The 16,279-nt window shown below is 46.5% G+C and overlaps 1 long non-coding RNA gene across 2 annotated transcripts; it reads right to left on the bottom strand.

Moving 5' to 3' along the window:
• Positions 1–4,668: 4,668 nt before the first annotated feature.
• LOC109273382 (uncharacterized) lies at positions 4,669–14,484 on the bottom strand. Of its 2 annotated transcripts, XR_002083012.2 has the most exons (3): positions 14,361–14,484; positions 13,562–13,756; positions 4,669–8,924 (listed from the first exon to the last, which is right to left on the bottom strand). It is a non-coding gene; the product is annotated as an uncharacterized LOC109273382 (long non-coding RNA). The 2 variants fall into 2 exon arrangements; XR_002083011.2 differs by lacking the exon at positions 4,669–8,924 and having other exon boundaries at positions 13,318–13,756.
• Between the last annotated feature and the right edge of the window lie 1,795 nt (positions 14,485–16,279).

The raw sequence follows: 16,279 nt of genomic DNA, 5'->3' as shown, positions 1-16,279 counted from the left end.
GTATAAATTTAGCCCCAAAACTTGAGAGCCTGACTATACAGACATTGTACTACTTTTCTGCATTTGGGTCACACGCAACACATTTTGAACTCTTGTTTCCATGGTCCTTTCCATTTCCTTATCTACAGTTTAGGTATCTCCAGGAAAATGGTCAAAAGGAAGACATAGAAAGACAAGAAAAAAGTCCTGTGCAGATTTAGGTTCTAGGCTCCAAGTCAAATCTGGGAGGTTAGCACACAGCAGAGGGTTTTCCTCATCAAATTAAGTAACGGCCCTGAATAGATTCCAAGTCAGTTTGACTTAGAATAAGGAAACGAACAGTTGGTGTTGAAGAAAAGGGAATATGCATGGGATGTGAAGATTAAATTGGGTGATTAATAAAATGGCAGAGATGCCGTCATTGTGATCACCATCAGTCAGTTTACATATCCTTCAAATCACCGCAGCAATAGGAGACTGGTTTGGTTTTGGCTGGTTTCCTGTGATATATACAGGGCTACTCCATACCATGGATGGAAACTCATGCAGATTCTGCATTGGAAAGAATCAAAATAACAAAAAATAATTGCCCTCTCTTTCAAACCAATGCTATAATTTGGCAAATTGAGTATCTTTCTTTGATTGTCAGTATCCTTTAAAAAAATTTTTTTTTAATGTTTATTCATTTTTGAGACAGAGAGAGAGAGAGAAAGAGATGGGAAAAAAACAAACAAACAAACCCTGACCTAAAAAGAAAAAGGAACGTGGCAGGCACACTCGAGATTCTTAGGTTAGCCCTTCTCCATTTGTCCGAAGGCCAGTCCTCCCTCCCCCTCTTCCTTGGCTTGTTTGTCTCTCTCAGCCATGGGCACAAATGCGGAAGCTGTAAGATTATCAATTGCTCAGGGCTCAGATCTTTGGAGAAACTGTCTCTCCTGAGCTCATCAATGTAAATAAACCTCCGATCCTCCAAGATCTCCGCTCCAAGAGTGCCGCTTGGTTCTTCCGTCAGTGATTTAGCCTGGTTCCCCAACCGGGAAACCCAACCCCGCTGGCTCCTTGTTGCCACTGGTCTGGGACAATGGTGGGGTGGTGATGGAACGGGGAATCTCAGAGGAAAAGGGTGTTCCTGCCAGGTTGTTCGGCAGCTTCCAAACCCTATTGCCTCCGTCTGACCCCGCTCCGTCTTTCCACCGGACTCGAAGAGACTTAGCAGGTGAGGGCCTGGACCCGACGATGGAACTGGTAAGATACTATGCCCCAATTCAGTCAAGCCTGCCCATAGGGGTAGAAGGGGGACCTGATCACTCCTCGGAGACCTCAGAGACCTCACAAGTAGGAATTCTGTGGGAGGGAATGTAATAACCTCTGGTGTGTATGTGAGTGTGAGTGTGCAACTCGGTCTGGCTTGCCTGCCGAGTTCGACTTTATGGCTCCACAGATGGGCACCCTTAAGGTCTCCAGAAGTCTACAGAGTCTGATTGGGCTCTCCTGCGTCGTGATGAAAGGCATATGGTCCAGGGCGGCATGAGAAATAGGCTCCGACTGTAAGTCACAAAGCTGAGTCCACTACGGCTAAGCCTCAACAAAGCTCCTTCCGGACGCGGCCAGTCAAGCATCTGGTCTCCTCGTTTGAAGGGACCACCCTCCCTTTGTCTGTCTTCGCGCCACCAGACATAGGGAGACTCAGAAATGGGATCAAAACAGAATAAGCCCACAGTCCTCTAGACTATGCTCAAAAATTTCAAAAAGGGGTTCTTAAATGATTATGGAATGAGGATAATGCCAGGAAAGTTAAGGACCCTACATGAGTTAGAATGGCCTACGTTCAGTGTAGGATGGCCCTTAGAAGGGACGTTAGATGTCCAAATAACCCAACGAGTCTAGCTGGTAGTCACCAGGGATCCAGGTCACCCTGACCAATTCCCACACATCTACTCTTAGCTGGAAATTGCCCAAACCCACCCCCCCCCCCCGCCCCTTGGGTGCGATTCACCCATAGCAAACAGGGCCAGGCAAGGGTCCTAGCCACCTCATCCGAAAAACCAAAGACACAACAGAGGCTCAGCTCTCCTCTAGTGTTGGCCGATGACCCAGAGGACGATCCTGTCCTTCCCCCACCCTATGACCCACCAAGGCCTACAGCTCCCTGTAGCTGCCCAGGGACCTGACACCCATCCACCTTTCGGCTCTCCTCCTCCCCCCACTCTGCCCCCTGGGTGCTGAGGATTCACTCGCACCTGGGGGGCGAGGGGGGGACAGACTACGCCCCCGACCTGGTCCTAGCGCCCTCCAGATGCCGGTACAGGAGATGCGGGAACCGAGAGGCAAAATGAAGACGGAGCAATCCAGCCCGGCTGTTCCATGACGTGTTATCAGCCTTTCTCCACCACTGACCTCCTCAACCGGAAACACGACACCCCGTCCTACTCTGAGAAACCACAGGCAATGGTGGATCTGATGGAGTCCCTCTTCCAGACTCAGCGGCCAACTTGGGAAGACTGCCAACAGCTATTCTGTACCCTGATTAACAGAGAAGAGAGGATGGTGATGAAGGAGGCCCGGCGATACCTAGAGGAGCATGCCCCCGCGGGAATCATTGACCCTGTTGCCTGGGCTAGGGCGGCCGCTCCCAAAGAAAACCCAGCATGGGACTTCACCACGGACGACGGACAGGCCCACATCCGCTGATACCAGGAAACCCTCCTCTGGGGAATCCGAGCAGGGGCCAAGAAACCCATGAACATGACCAAGACATCATCAGTCACCCCACGACCAGGGGAGTCCCCCGGGGACTACTACGAAAGACTTTATGAAGCCCACCGGGTCTACACTCCATTCGACCCTGAGGCACAGGAAAGCCAACAAATGGTAAATCCCTCCTTTGTGGCTCAGGCCCCCCCAGACATCCCGAGGAAGCTTCAGAAACTAGAAGGCTTTGCTGGTACGAATATCACTCAGCTAACAGAGGTCGCCAAAAGGGTCTACGTAAACAGGGAGGTCACAGTCGAAAGGGAAGCTGAAAAGAAATTAAAAAAAAAGGTCACCCTCCTCACTGCTACCCTAAACGAAAAGGATAATACAAAGATGGGGAAGCCTCAACCACCAAAAGGGGGGAAGCCCAGAGCCCCCTTGGTGAAAGATCAATGTGCCTATTGTAAGGAAAAGGGACACTGGAAAAATGACTGCCCTAACCATAAGGGGACCCAAAAGCCTAGCTGATACAAGGAAGAACCCCAAGAAGGAGACCTCATCGGCCTCACAGAAATAGACTCAGACTGAGGGGGACCGGGCTCTCTCTCTTGGCCCCCACGAGCCCACGATCAGAACGAAAGTGGGGGACCAAACAGTGACTTTTATGGTTAACACTGGAGCTGAGCACTCAGTCGTCACTTCCCCAGTGGCCTCTTTCAGCCAAAGACTGCAACCATCCTTGGGGCTACTGAGACGTGGGCAGTACAACAGCCTTTCTGTCAGGCTCAACAATGTGAACTCTGGGGCCACAAGGTCTGACATGAGTTTCTCTACCTACCAGATTGCCCTATTCCCCTCCTGAGCTGAGATTTACTTTCCAAGCCTGGGGCTCGAATAACTTTTGAGCCCACGGGACACACCAGCCTCCGATGAAACCCAAAGCAGGAAGAGACCCTGATGTTAACAATCACCATGCCGAGAGAAGAATGGAGACTCTTCTGTGCCCAGACCCGACCCTGTAGCCCGCCAGAGTTTAGGCTTGCCTTCCCTTCTGTGTGGGCTGAAGGTAACCCACCTGGACTAGCCCGAAATCAGGCCCCTCTATCACTGTTGAACTCGTCCCGGAAGCCCAGCCTCAGAGGCAGAGGCAGTACCCACTTCCACAAGAAGCTAAGATGGTCATCCAAGAGCATCTGGTCAAACTGAAAGAGGCGGGTATCCTAGTTAAATGCCATTCAGCTCGGAATATCCCATTCTTGCCAGTCAAGAAGCCAGGAGGAAGATACTGACCGGTTCAAGACCTATGGGCCATCAACAACATAACTATTTCTCTGCATTCAGTGGTTCCGAACCCATACGTGCTCCTCAGCCAAATTCCAGGATCAGCCAGATGGTTCACTTGCCTGGATCTAAAAGGATGCCTTCTGTCTCAGCCTAGTTTCCCAGAGCTAACCACTGTTTGCTTTTGAATGGACTGAACCCAATACAGGACATCAAATGCAACTCACTTGGACCCACCTTCCACAAGGGTTCAAAACCTCACCAACCCTCTTCGGGGAGGCGCTGGCTGCAGACCTTGCCAACTTTCCAAGAGAAGCCACGAGATGCACCCTCCTCCAGTATGTAGATGACCTCCTCCTTGCCAGCGACACCCAAGAAAACTGCACAGGAGGCACAAAGGCCCTCCTGCAGCTCCTGTCAGACTCGGAGTACCGAGTCTCATGGAAGAAGGCACAGATCTACCAGCAGCAGGTCCCATACTGAGGTTTCCTCCTCACCCAGGGAAAGAGAGAACTAGGGCTGGGAAGGAAGAAGGTCATCATCTCTTTGCCACAGCCCCAAACAAAGAAGGGCCTGCAGGAATTCCTGGGAGGCTGCAGGATTATGCCACATCTGGATCCCTGGGTTCTCAGCAGTGGCAAGACCCCTCTATGATCTATTAGGGGGAACAGATCAAAAGCCCCCTGTGTGGACTGGAGCCCCCTGTGTGGAAGCGAGAACAGCCTTCACAGAAATAAAGACAGCTATAAGGCCGGCTCCATCTCTGGGCCTCCCAGACACAGAAAAGCCCTTCAATCTCTTTGTACATGAAAAAGACAAAATAGCACTCAGGGTACTACTCACTCAGACTGTAGGACCTTGGCCACAGCCAGGTGCATACCTGTCAAAGAAACTGGATCCTGTTGCCGCAGGGTGGCCACTATGTCTTAGGGCACTAGCGGCCACAGTCCTACTCATTAAGAAAGCAGACAAACTTACCCTGGGGCAAGGACTTAATGTCAAGGTCCCACACACAGTTATGTCCCTCATGAACACACAGGGGCACTGCTTCCTCTCCAACTCTTGGCTAACATGATACCAAGGGCTCCTCTGTGAAAACCCGTGGGTCACCCTCGAAACAGTAAGGACATTAAACCCAGCAACTTTCCTCCCCACGGAAGAGGGGGAACCCGACCATGACTGTTCCAAAGTAACAGATGAGGTCTATGCTAGCTGCCCAGATCTACGGGATCAAGCTATAAAAAATCCGGAGCTCACCCTGTTTAATGACGGTAGGGGTTACTTACAGGAAGGTGCCCAAAAAGCAGGTTATGTAGTGACCACAACTACTGAAGTCTTAGAAGCCAAGACATTACCTGAAGGGTGGTCAGCACAACGAGCTGAACTATATGCCTTAGTCCGAGCTCTCACCCTCAGTGAAGGCAAACGAGCGAACATTTACACTGACTCTCGATATGCCTTTGTTACTGTACCTGTACATGGGGCCATCTATAAGGAAAGGGCGCTCCTTACTGCCACAGGGAAAGCTATCAAAAACAAGAAAGAAATACTAAAACTCCTTGACGCCATCTGGCTTCCAAAGGAAACAGCAATCCTCCACTTTAAGGGACACTGGAAGGTAGACTACCCCACAGCGTGGGGAAAGCGCCTGGTAGATGAAGCAACCAAGGCCACAGCCGGCAAAGACACAGATAGGCCTGCAAGGACCCTGATGTCTCCAGTGAAAACCCGTCCACCCAGTTACATTGGAGAAGAAAGAAAATGGGCCGTGGCAGAAGGGGCCACCCTGACTGAGGAGGTATGATGGTTATGCCAGATGGATGTGTCTTCGTTCCATCAGCAACAGGGGGACACCTAGTCAAGGAGTATCACCAACTTGCTCATCTAGGAAAGACTGCATTAGAGGCCCTCCTCAAATAACACTACTACATCAGCCAATGGCCAGCGCTATGCAAAGCTACCAGTGAACAATGCATAATATGTGCTAAAAACAATGCTCAGTCTGCACCATGGCCCCTGCCAGGTGTCCAAAGAATAGGAGCTAACCCGCTTTGAAGGTCTAGAGATAGACTTCACAGATGTGCGGCCAAGCAAGGGGTTCAGATACCTCCTGGTGATAATGTGCACATACTCTGGATGGGTTGAAGCCTTCCCGACCAGGACGGAATGAAGCCAAGACTTGGCTAAAGTCCTCCTGCGGGAAATCGTGCCCCGGTTGGGCCTGCCCTTAACAAGTCACAGTGACAATGGGCCCGCATTTGTGGCGGATATTATGCAGACCTTGACTAAGTCTCTCAACATTACCTGGGGACTCCACACCGCTTACTGGCCCCAGAGCTCAGGAAAAGTAGAGCAGATGAATTGCACCCTCAGAGAAACCTTAGCAAGTTCCTGTCAAGAGACTAGCCTCCCGTGGCCAGATTTACTGCCCTTAGCTCTAGCATGCTTGCTGCACACCTGGGACATTAGGTTTCTCCCCCTTCGAGTTAATATATGGGTGGCCTCCCTCATGCCTGGGAAATCTTTCAGGAAACTTACATCAGGTTGGGGATAAAGGAATAAGTGAACAGCTTCAGGCACTGGAGACCACCTTAAATGAGTTACAAAGATATATTATAGAAAGAGCCCCAATTCTCCTAGGGTCCCTAGTACATCCCTTCTTGCTAAGAGGCTCAGTCTGGGTCAAGGACTGGAAAAAGAAACCTCTTAAACCACAGTGGACTGGGCCACACATTGTTATCTTAACCACCCTTACCGCCCTTAAGGTTTCAGGCATCACCCCATGGGTTTATCATTCCAGGGTCTCAAGAGAGCCAGTCCTGAGGAGTCTCTGACCTGGAGAGCTGACCCAGACCCAGTAGACCTGCTCAAACTAACCCTCTGGAAGACTCCAACTCCTGAGACCTTCAGCCCTGCTCCAGCCATGTCCCAGAAGCTGGCTGGTCTAAGCCTGGCCGAAGCCTGAGGATTCGACGGATTAATTGGACCATCCTTAACACCCCTGTTCAAGCAACTCTGTCAACCCCTGCCTCTTGCCTTGCTTCTTGCCATCGGACTAGCAGAGGTTGCCTCAACAGATTGGACATGGGTCAAAAAGCTTATGTTGGGTCTCACCTACCTCCTCTGGATGGGAGGGCTATTATGTATTCCTTAGATCTTATGCTAACCTCTCTCACCCTCACAATTATTGCATACCCACAATGTCCTGAGGATTGTTATAAGATGGTAACAAGAGGAAAGTCAGAGAAAACAAAAGCATTCAGCTCCCTCACCTCAATAGAAAATGTTACAAGGCTGGGCGGGGGGGCGGGGCTTTGTTTGCCAGTCACAGGACGCTGGGTCACGTAAATTTTGGGCCACAGAGATTATCAAAACAGATGGACTCTGCAAAAACAAGGGCCTTACAAAAGGGAAGAAAGCCTGCTTTACTTACCTTCCCCTGTTGGGAATGTCAGATGGGGGAGGAATGCAGGATAAGGCCCTTCAAAAGGTTATAAAAAATACACAGGCCAAGCTGGTACAGCCATAAAGGCGACCACTCCAACACCCTACTGGGGCCTAAACCTCTCGGCCCTTCATCAAATGATTTCTGATTTCCCACTCTCTGGCGCTGGCCAACACCACCTACCAGGTCCTCCATGGCATAAACACCATCCAGATTTGCTGGATGCGTTTGCCTCTCCCCTGGAAGGGCTTACTTAGCCACTCTTGTCCCCTGGGACTGGGAAGCTCCTGAAAATCTCACAACAAATGCTACTGTCTTAATTGGGCCCTTGGCTACAGGGGTTCTTCTCACAAATGCTGTTAATCTAACTTGGATACTCCCTGAGGATACAGACGGGACCTCCCTATGCAGGAAAAACCTAACCATAGATAAAAATGAAACCCTATGCTCACCTCCCGGGGTTTTCTGCCTATGCTCCAATTCAGCCTATCAATGCTTAGAGGCCAACTGGACTCAGATGCGCTAGTCTTCCTACACCCCCCACCCCCACCCCAGATATCTGTATACACTGAAGGCCAATTCCTGGCAGCCTTTAGCCCTAAGCCCCAGGCTAAACCAGGAGTCCGGCTACCTGTCCTAAGACAAATAGGAATTGCTACAGGGATAGGAACCCGGAGACGAGGCATAGACTCTTCTGTAGGACTATACCACAAGCTATCCCAGGAACTAAATGAGGATGTGGAGCGGGTCGCTGACTCCCTGGTGACCTTACAAAATCAAATAAGCTCCCTGGCAGCAGTAGCCCTCCAAAATAGGCGAGTCCTCAATCTCCTTACTGCAGGAAAGATAGGCACTTGCATCTTTCTAGGAGAGGAATGCTGTTATTTTGTAAACCAATTAGGAGTAATCAAAACTAAAGTCAGGGAACTGACAGAAAGAATTCAACGCAGACAACAAAAGGGTAACAGTCTTTGAAAAGGATGGGATTTTGCAAGTTGGACACCTTGCTCCCTGCCCTGGCAGGACCACTCCTTTCCATAACCTTGCTCGTAACCATTGGCCCACGCATCCTAAACACCCTGGCGTGCCTCATTGAAAAGACTGCCACATGCCAAACTGCAGCGTGTATTTCAGCCCTTCAAGGATATCAATCGATAAGACAGAAAGATGACGCCTACTAAAAGGAAGATTTTTAAAGGCATCAAAGTGGGCGAATGATGCGGGGGGAAAAACAAAACCCTGACCTAAAAAGAAAAAGGAATGTGGCAGGCACACTCGAGATTCTTAGGTTAGCCCTTCTCCATTTGTCCGAAGGCCAGTCCTCCCTCCCCCTCTTCCTTGGCTTGTTTGTCTCTCTCAGCCATGGGCACAAATGCGGAAGCTGTAAGATTATCAATTGCTCGGGGCTCAGATCTTTGGAGAAACGGTCTCCCCTGAGCCCATCAATGTAAATAAATCTCCGATCCTCCAAGATCTCCGCTCCAGGAGTGCCGCTTGGTTCTTCCGTCAGTGATCCAGCCTGGCTCTGTAACAGGGGAGGGGCAGAGAGAGAGGGAGACGCAAAATCTGAAGCAGGCTCCAGGCTCTGAGCTGTCAGCACAGAGCCCAACGCGAGGCTCAAACCCACACACCGAAAGATCATGCCCTGAGCCAAAGTCAGATGCTTAACCAACTGAGCCACCTAGGCAGCCGATTGGCAGTATCCTTAAAATAAAGCGAGGGATCAAAATACTTGTGCTGCTACCTTTGTTGAGGCTAACGAGAATCTGCAAAGATTCAATATTTCTCCGTTTTTGTAGACAGGACACAGTTATTACAGCATGCTTAGAGAAACAGCAATAATCAAAGCTTCAGTTTCTCACATCAAGCCACAAGTAAACGTGTAGTTCTCTGAATAAGCCTGTTTTTACATCACATACAAGGAATCTATTTGCCAACGAACTTCCTTAGCTACTAAAGATTGTGTGGTCCTTGTGCCAACAACATAATCGAGCATGACTGTTGAAATATCTGGAGGACTGTGATCAGATGGCAGAATAAACAAACCCTACTACGTGCTCTGGATTTTCTAACACAGAACGAAATGTGAATTTCTGGGCAGCTTTCTAGGTGCGGAAAGAGGCAATTTATTTCCATTTTCTCAGCAGCAGAGCCACCTCACCCAAACCTTACAGTGTCTTTTCAAGAAATCACGGAGTCTTTTCAAGAAATCACAGGTCTCAGGACTCCAACTTTGCTTTTAGGTCCTTTCTATTGGGTGGTGGGTTCTTTTGGGTTTTCTCAAGTCCAAAAGAAACGCAACTTGCATAGCCGATTGTTTTTTCTCCAAGTGCATAGAAGTCTTTCACAACGAGTGTTAACAAATGTAAAATTCTCTAACGCACCCTTCTCCTTTAGACACCCCTCCCCAATTGCTGTATAACCTTCACTTGTTTTTAAGTGGGCCTAACAGGAACACTGGAGGTTCTTAAAGACAGCATATGTCAGAATTAACTGTGAGGCTTTTCCTAACAGAGCCCACTACCAACCACTGCCCAGTAGCTCCACACATTTGAAAAGGACAGGTACGGCCAGGCAAGACAATAACTTAATGGCTTTTAAATCCAGGCAAGGAAAAGGAGACAGGTGACTTGAGCTTCATTTTATGATGTCATAGCACGTTCAGGGCAGAAAGGAGTACTTTGCATTTTATCATTCCATTTTATCATTCCAACTTAATAATGCCATTAAAGGACAGCAAACACTCAAGGTGTTCAGAAAGATTCCCTACTCCCTTTAAACCAGATAGGATGCCCGTTCAAACAATGTAAATCTAAGCTATGACAATTTAGGAGGAAATGATAATTGAAAATCCTCCCTTGAAAACAAAAGCTCTATTAAGCAATGTTTGAAACTTCTTAAGTAAGGTTTTGTTATCTTGATCAGTTTTACGTGAGACAGAACATCAATATTCTACTTTGTACGCACATCACATCGGTGATTCTTATCTCACTGGTGTTTAGAGAGAAAAGTTAGTATTTATTTAGATGCTCCTTGTGATATGTAAACACAGATTGCAACAGGACTAACAATTTTCTCTTATTAGGAAATTTTACAGAATAGTTATCAGTTCTATCCATCAAACATTATCTATTTTAAAGTGCTGTGATTAAGCTTCTGAAAACCAATTACCTGAATGAAGTGAACTTTTTTGTTGTGCGCATTCTATGCCTGTGGAGTCATCAAGAAGAGAGGGCATATGTATGAATCTACCTCACTGGGTTTTGCTAAATTGCTATCAGAATCTGAGTATCACATGCATGCTCGACCAATCTGCCGCAAATGTCAGAAGAGGTAGATGCTCAGGGAGAAACTGAAGGACTGGATAATGGTAGTAAATTGGAAAGTCTGTTTAAGTAGCTGAATTAAAAAGTTTGGAATCCTAACCATCTGCTGAACTTATTTTTCTTTTCTCTTTTCTTCCCTCCCTTCTTCAAATAGCTTTTGAGTATCTATGTACGGGTCAAAAACTCAAATATCCGTAGTGGCCAGGAACAAATGTAAATAAGCAAAGCAGGTGGATTTTAAGAAAAATTGAGACAGACATATTTTATGTGTCTAATCAACACAGAGACAACTCTTCTCTCCCACCATGAAATGGGCTCTCTCCCACTATCCTCAGAAGATCCTTTAGTCTTGCTGCCTCTCTTTTGGTACTGAGAAGTATTTTACTCTAAGAAAAATATCAGTGCACACTCACTATAAATGATACCTCATACTTGGCTTCAGTGGGAAAACTATAGGGAGTGGCAAAGGCTGAGGCAGAGTGGAGAGCTCCTGTCCTGTCTAAAGTGGCGGTCTCTGGGTCCGTGGCTCTTGATTTCAGCTCAGGTCATGATCTCAGGGTTCCTAAGATAGAGTCCTTTGTCAGTCTCTGTGTCGACAGTGTGGAGCCTGCTTGGGATTCTCTCTCTCTCTCTCTCTCTCTCTCTCTCTCTGCCCCTCTCCTACTCACGCTCTCTGTCTCTGTCTCTTAAAATAAACAAACTTCAAAAGATAAATCAATAAAGTGGCCAGTATTTTTACCAGGTACCTGGTGGAAACAGGTACCTCTCTCTCTCTCTTTCTCTCCTCCTCTCTCTCTCTCTTTGCCCCTCTCCCACTCATGCTCTCTGTCTCTTAAAATAAATAAACGTCAAAAGATAAATCAATAAAGTGGCCAGTATCTTTACCAGGTACCTGGTGGAGCAGACCCAGGATGGCCACATCTTAATTTTAAAGAGACGTCAAAGACCCTGGTTTGTAGGTAAATCCAGATTTTAAAATGTGATCTGGAATTTTTAAAAAAACAAATTTTAAAAAGAGTTAAACAAAATAGTTTGGTGGTCTGGATGAAGCCTGTGATTCACCAGTTTGAGCGTCAGGCACCCTGCTGTGAGGTGTTGGGAATTCAAAGCCTTTTTTTTTTTTTTTTTTGTTTTTTTTTTTAGAAAGATCTTGGATCTTGGGGTGCTTCAGTGGCTCAGTTGGTTAAGCATCCGACTTCAGCTCACGTCATGATCTCATGATTTGTGAGTTCGAGCCCTGCGTCAGGTTCTGTGCGGACAGCTCAGAGCCTGGAGTCTGCTTAGGATTCTGGGTCTCCCTTTCTGCCCCTCCCCTGCTCTCTCTCAGAAATAAACCTTGAAATTTTTTTTAATTAAAAAAAAAAAAAAGAAAGATCTTCAATCTCAAGAAGTTTATGGACTAATACATTTAACATGACTAGGCACCCATGTCTATGTGTGCCCAGGGGAGACCAAGTCAGATGCAGGTTAGTGGGCAGGGAGGCTGGTCAGGAAATGATTCCAGAAAGTAAGTATGCTGAGCTGTCTTGCTAGTTGAGTGACACAAGCAGAAACGTAGAGGAAGGAGGTCCAGTGTCAGGTATCACCCTATGCTAAGGCAGGGAGGCCACAAGCAACCTGAGCCTTTTGTTAAAGAAGCTGAGGTCGGGCAGAGGAGGCTTAAGAGGTTGGGGGAGGGGGAGGTCCTCCCCGTCAGACATGTCCAAGGCTGTGCAATGAAGAGGGAAGACAGAAGAGTTAAGACTGAACTCAAAAGTACATGAAAGCCAGTTGTCTGTTTGGCAGGTCTTAGACACATTTTCATGGTCTAGTGCAGCACGCAAATTCACTCAGCATCTGCTGGAAATTAGATGTAATTTCAAAGTAACCAGGAAGTAAGAATTCGAATTAAAATAGAAAACCTAACCCTCAGCATTAGGTAATATGCTTCTCCTGGCTTCCTACTTTTTAACTCATTATTATGTCTGTGTGAAAAGGTGGGCTGGTGAGGTGAAAATTTGAATCCAAGTAGATTCCTTGATTGGAAGAGCTGACCTGAGTGGTCTCTGTATCTCGTGTCAGGGTAAATATAAATCTAAAGAAATAAATTTCCCTAGTACAGAAGGGGGTCTCTAAAGTCAAACATTTACTTTAGAAAATTTGTGATTGTAAATTCTCTGCCCCTTTGAGAGGCATGTAAACCTTTTTAAAAGCTAAATAAGCCTCTTGCCCTTTTTACAACCCGGGAATGACCTGGGAGCCATCTCTTTGAAATGTAATCAGCAAGGAAGAGAGCATCCCTATTTCTGTGGGAGGGTAGGAGTCTAACTCAGGTTCCCCGTTCCAAGTTACAAACCTACCTCCTGTGATAAAGGTGTAAGTTTACTTTTTCCTTTGGATAATGCGAATTAGCTAATACCGATTTCCAGCTACCAATTGCCAAGGTGAGTTCAAGATGAACTCTGTATGACAAATGGTGCCAAGTCCTCTTACTTAAAACTAGTTATTCTGAGAACAGGTATGTGATAGGGTGTATCTGCTTAGCTGTGCAAAAGGGTGAAATTTCTTTCTGTCCTTCCAACCTCTCAATGGATTGATGTGATGCACGTCCTATTTCGGTTTAATGCTTTCTCTATTCAGTGATGAAACTGTTGTCTTTCTCTTCTACTTATGCAAAGATTTCTTCGTGTTGGCAGAAGATTTTGTTTTTAATTTTATTTGCCCAACACCTGCCACCAAGGTTAGTTGAATTTGTGTCTTCCAGCTCGGGGTCTGGTAAGCGTCTAAATGCCCTGATACAAGTGTGAAAAGTCTATTCACAACAAAGAGGAACATTATTTCAGGGAAAGAGACTTACACGCTCGTCCCCCAAAAGTGCTGCAATTAGAAGACATCATGGACTCCCTGCTGTGTTTTCGGAGGCAGTATGTGGCACAGCGGCAGCCTGGCGCAGGCTCTCCTTAGACTGCCTGGGCTGGACTCCGTTTCCCTCATTTACTAGCTGCGATGCTTCCGGCAACTACTCGACCTCCTGGTGCCTTAGTTTCCCTACCTGTAAAACAGGAGAGAAAAGCTATCTCGTAGTACCCGCCTCTTAGCACAGTGCTTGGCTAGTAAAAAAGCCTCAAAAATTAATTAGGATTATTTAGCAACATTATTCCAAGATTTGTTATAGACAGAAACGCCTCTGGGACGTAAAGATGAATAAAACATAATTCCTATCCCCAGAGGTATTTACCATCTTAAAATAATGATAATGGTACCATGAGATTAATCTGGGTTTAACCTAACCTTTCAGGAAAAAGAAAAACAGAAAAATCAACAGGTATTCTTAAAGGAGAGCGGATACGGCCAGGGGGAATTACCCTGATTGAGCTCCACTTAATTATATGGTCTTTAACATGGGGCGTCATAGACCGGTTTAAATTTGAAAACACTTCTTCCTGAGCTAGCGTAACAGGAAAAAACAGAATTCTTATCAAAAGAAACGAACGTATCCCCAACTTTGAAGCCAAAAGACTAGGAGACCACGGCTCACACACCCTGAGGCGATCCCCGATTTTTCTCCCATCCAGACAACCTCAACAGAGAGGACTTTTGTAAAGTTCTAATTGTAAATAAAAACTGACAACAGACACTCTTAAGGCCAGTCGTACAATTCTCGCTTTCCGCTAAGCTTAAGGGTGTTCAATTGGCTTTGTTCCGTGCGTATTAAAACAGAACTCGGAGGCCATCTTGGAAACAAAAGGGCTTTGGGGGCCAGGGGTAGAGGAGGCGGTATCCTGGCAACGGGAGGCGCGCGTTGCGCCGCGCAGCCGCACTCCGTCGCACCCTGCCCCCTGCCGCGTGGGCGGGGCTGTCCCGGCCGTGGAAAATTACCGCGGCTGCTCTTAAAGGCACCAGCTCATTTCGTACCTGAAGCCCCTGCGCTAGTGGCCCTTGTAAGCTAAGATGTGGAGTCTCCATTTTATCTTCCTAGAGGAAATAAATTCATTTCGCGGTCTATAGGACTAAATCTATAATTAGGCAAATAATATCGAAATGAATAAGCTTCCATATAACCAGGAAAAGGGGGGAAAACCCCAAACACCTGAAATATCGGCTGTGGTGTAAAGAGAGCCACTAAACACATGAGAACGGGATGAAAGGAACAACTTTAGGGAAAAAGTTACATAGACTATGCAACAAGTTTAAAAATGATTCGGCTCTGAAGCAAAGTAAACCTATTTTTGACAGATGGATTGACAGATTAGAACACACTAAACCTTACAAAAAACAAGATAAACGTGTTTAAGAGGCAACAGGATGGGTTCAACGTGCATCAAAAATTTATCCTCTCTTTATAGATCAGTTTTTGCGGTAGAATAAATAATCTATGAGATTTTTCCTGGTTCTTAGTCGTCAAAGAACTTTCTTCATGTTCGAAACTCTTATGATGTACAAGTTATGGGATAGGTTTATTGCTGTCTTACTTCTCTGAAAGAACAAATAAATAACCTAATTCTCCTGGTTTTTGCAAGGTAAACATCTAGGATATATTCTACTACGCTCCGTGGCTCTAAATTTATTCCCCTTACCAAGCTATATTTACTAGAAGCCATCCTGGAAACATCAGGGTGAAAAAGAAATATTGGCCTTCCCCAAGTAAAGCTCTTGACGTATTGAATCTCTGTTCAATCCGTTTTAAAATATGAAAGATGGTCCTTTATTCTGTTCCTCCTCTGTTGGTTTGCTGGGTAGTAGTTGTCTTTTCCTTTGTAAACTATCGGGCATACCCATTCACTCCTGTACCCAGACTCTGTGTCAGAATGGATCCTTGCGAAATGTGAAGGTGATGTTCCAGGCTTGTCGTGGCCCTGGCAAATGGATTTTCCACTCCAGGACTGAGCCATTTTCCTTATGCTTTTTTGCCTTATTAAGTCACATTATGTCGCCACCCCAAGCCCTTTTTAAAATGTCCCTTTTTCCCCTCCTAATGTAAATTCTGTCACATTCCAGTCACCACTTCTTAGTAATTTGATGGACGTTTATGTTTTTTTTCAGAACTCACAGCTGTGATATTTGAGCACTAAGGATTTTTTTTTTTTTTTTTTTTTTTTGCGCGAGTTTAGACGCGTAGGACAACGTTTAGCCTGTAAGTTTCAAGTTGGGATGTTAAAGAAGAGAGGACACTTGTGACATTATCTTACTTTGTAGAACCACAGGGAAAGCTAATTACATGTAACAAAAAGGTGTGTGGTGTAGAGTTGTCAGTTGCTCCTAAGCTGTAGGGGAATGTGCTTTAATGTCAGGGGAAATGTTCCTTTGAAACAAAAATATGTGCAGGCGCTGCTCGTGTCTACATTTTTGGCCTACGAGATTTACCAGGGCTAAGAGACTGAAATCTGAAAATGCCCATGTCAGATGAGATGCTTTTTCTAATTCTTTACGGAGTCTTGCCGTGGAAGGCCTGGTCTGCAATAATACTTCACGGCTGCTGAGCTGGCCAGTGAAGGTGCTAGTGCTTGGTAGTGTGGCTTCTACCCTTCCTCCACAGCGAAGTGGCGTTTTACAACCTGAACAGCTTTTGGAGGAG

This window comes from Panthera pardus, unplaced genomic scaffold (assembly GCF_024362965.1).
Source record: "Panthera pardus isolate Hobbes unplaced genomic scaffold, ASM2436296v1 HiC_scaffold_24, whole genome shotgun sequence".
NCBI classification, from domain to species: domain Eukaryota; kingdom Metazoa; phylum Chordata; class Mammalia; order Carnivora; family Felidae; genus Panthera; species Panthera pardus.
The sequence above is the reverse complement of the archived record's forward strand: the minus strand, read 5'-3'. Positions and strand labels throughout refer to the sequence as shown.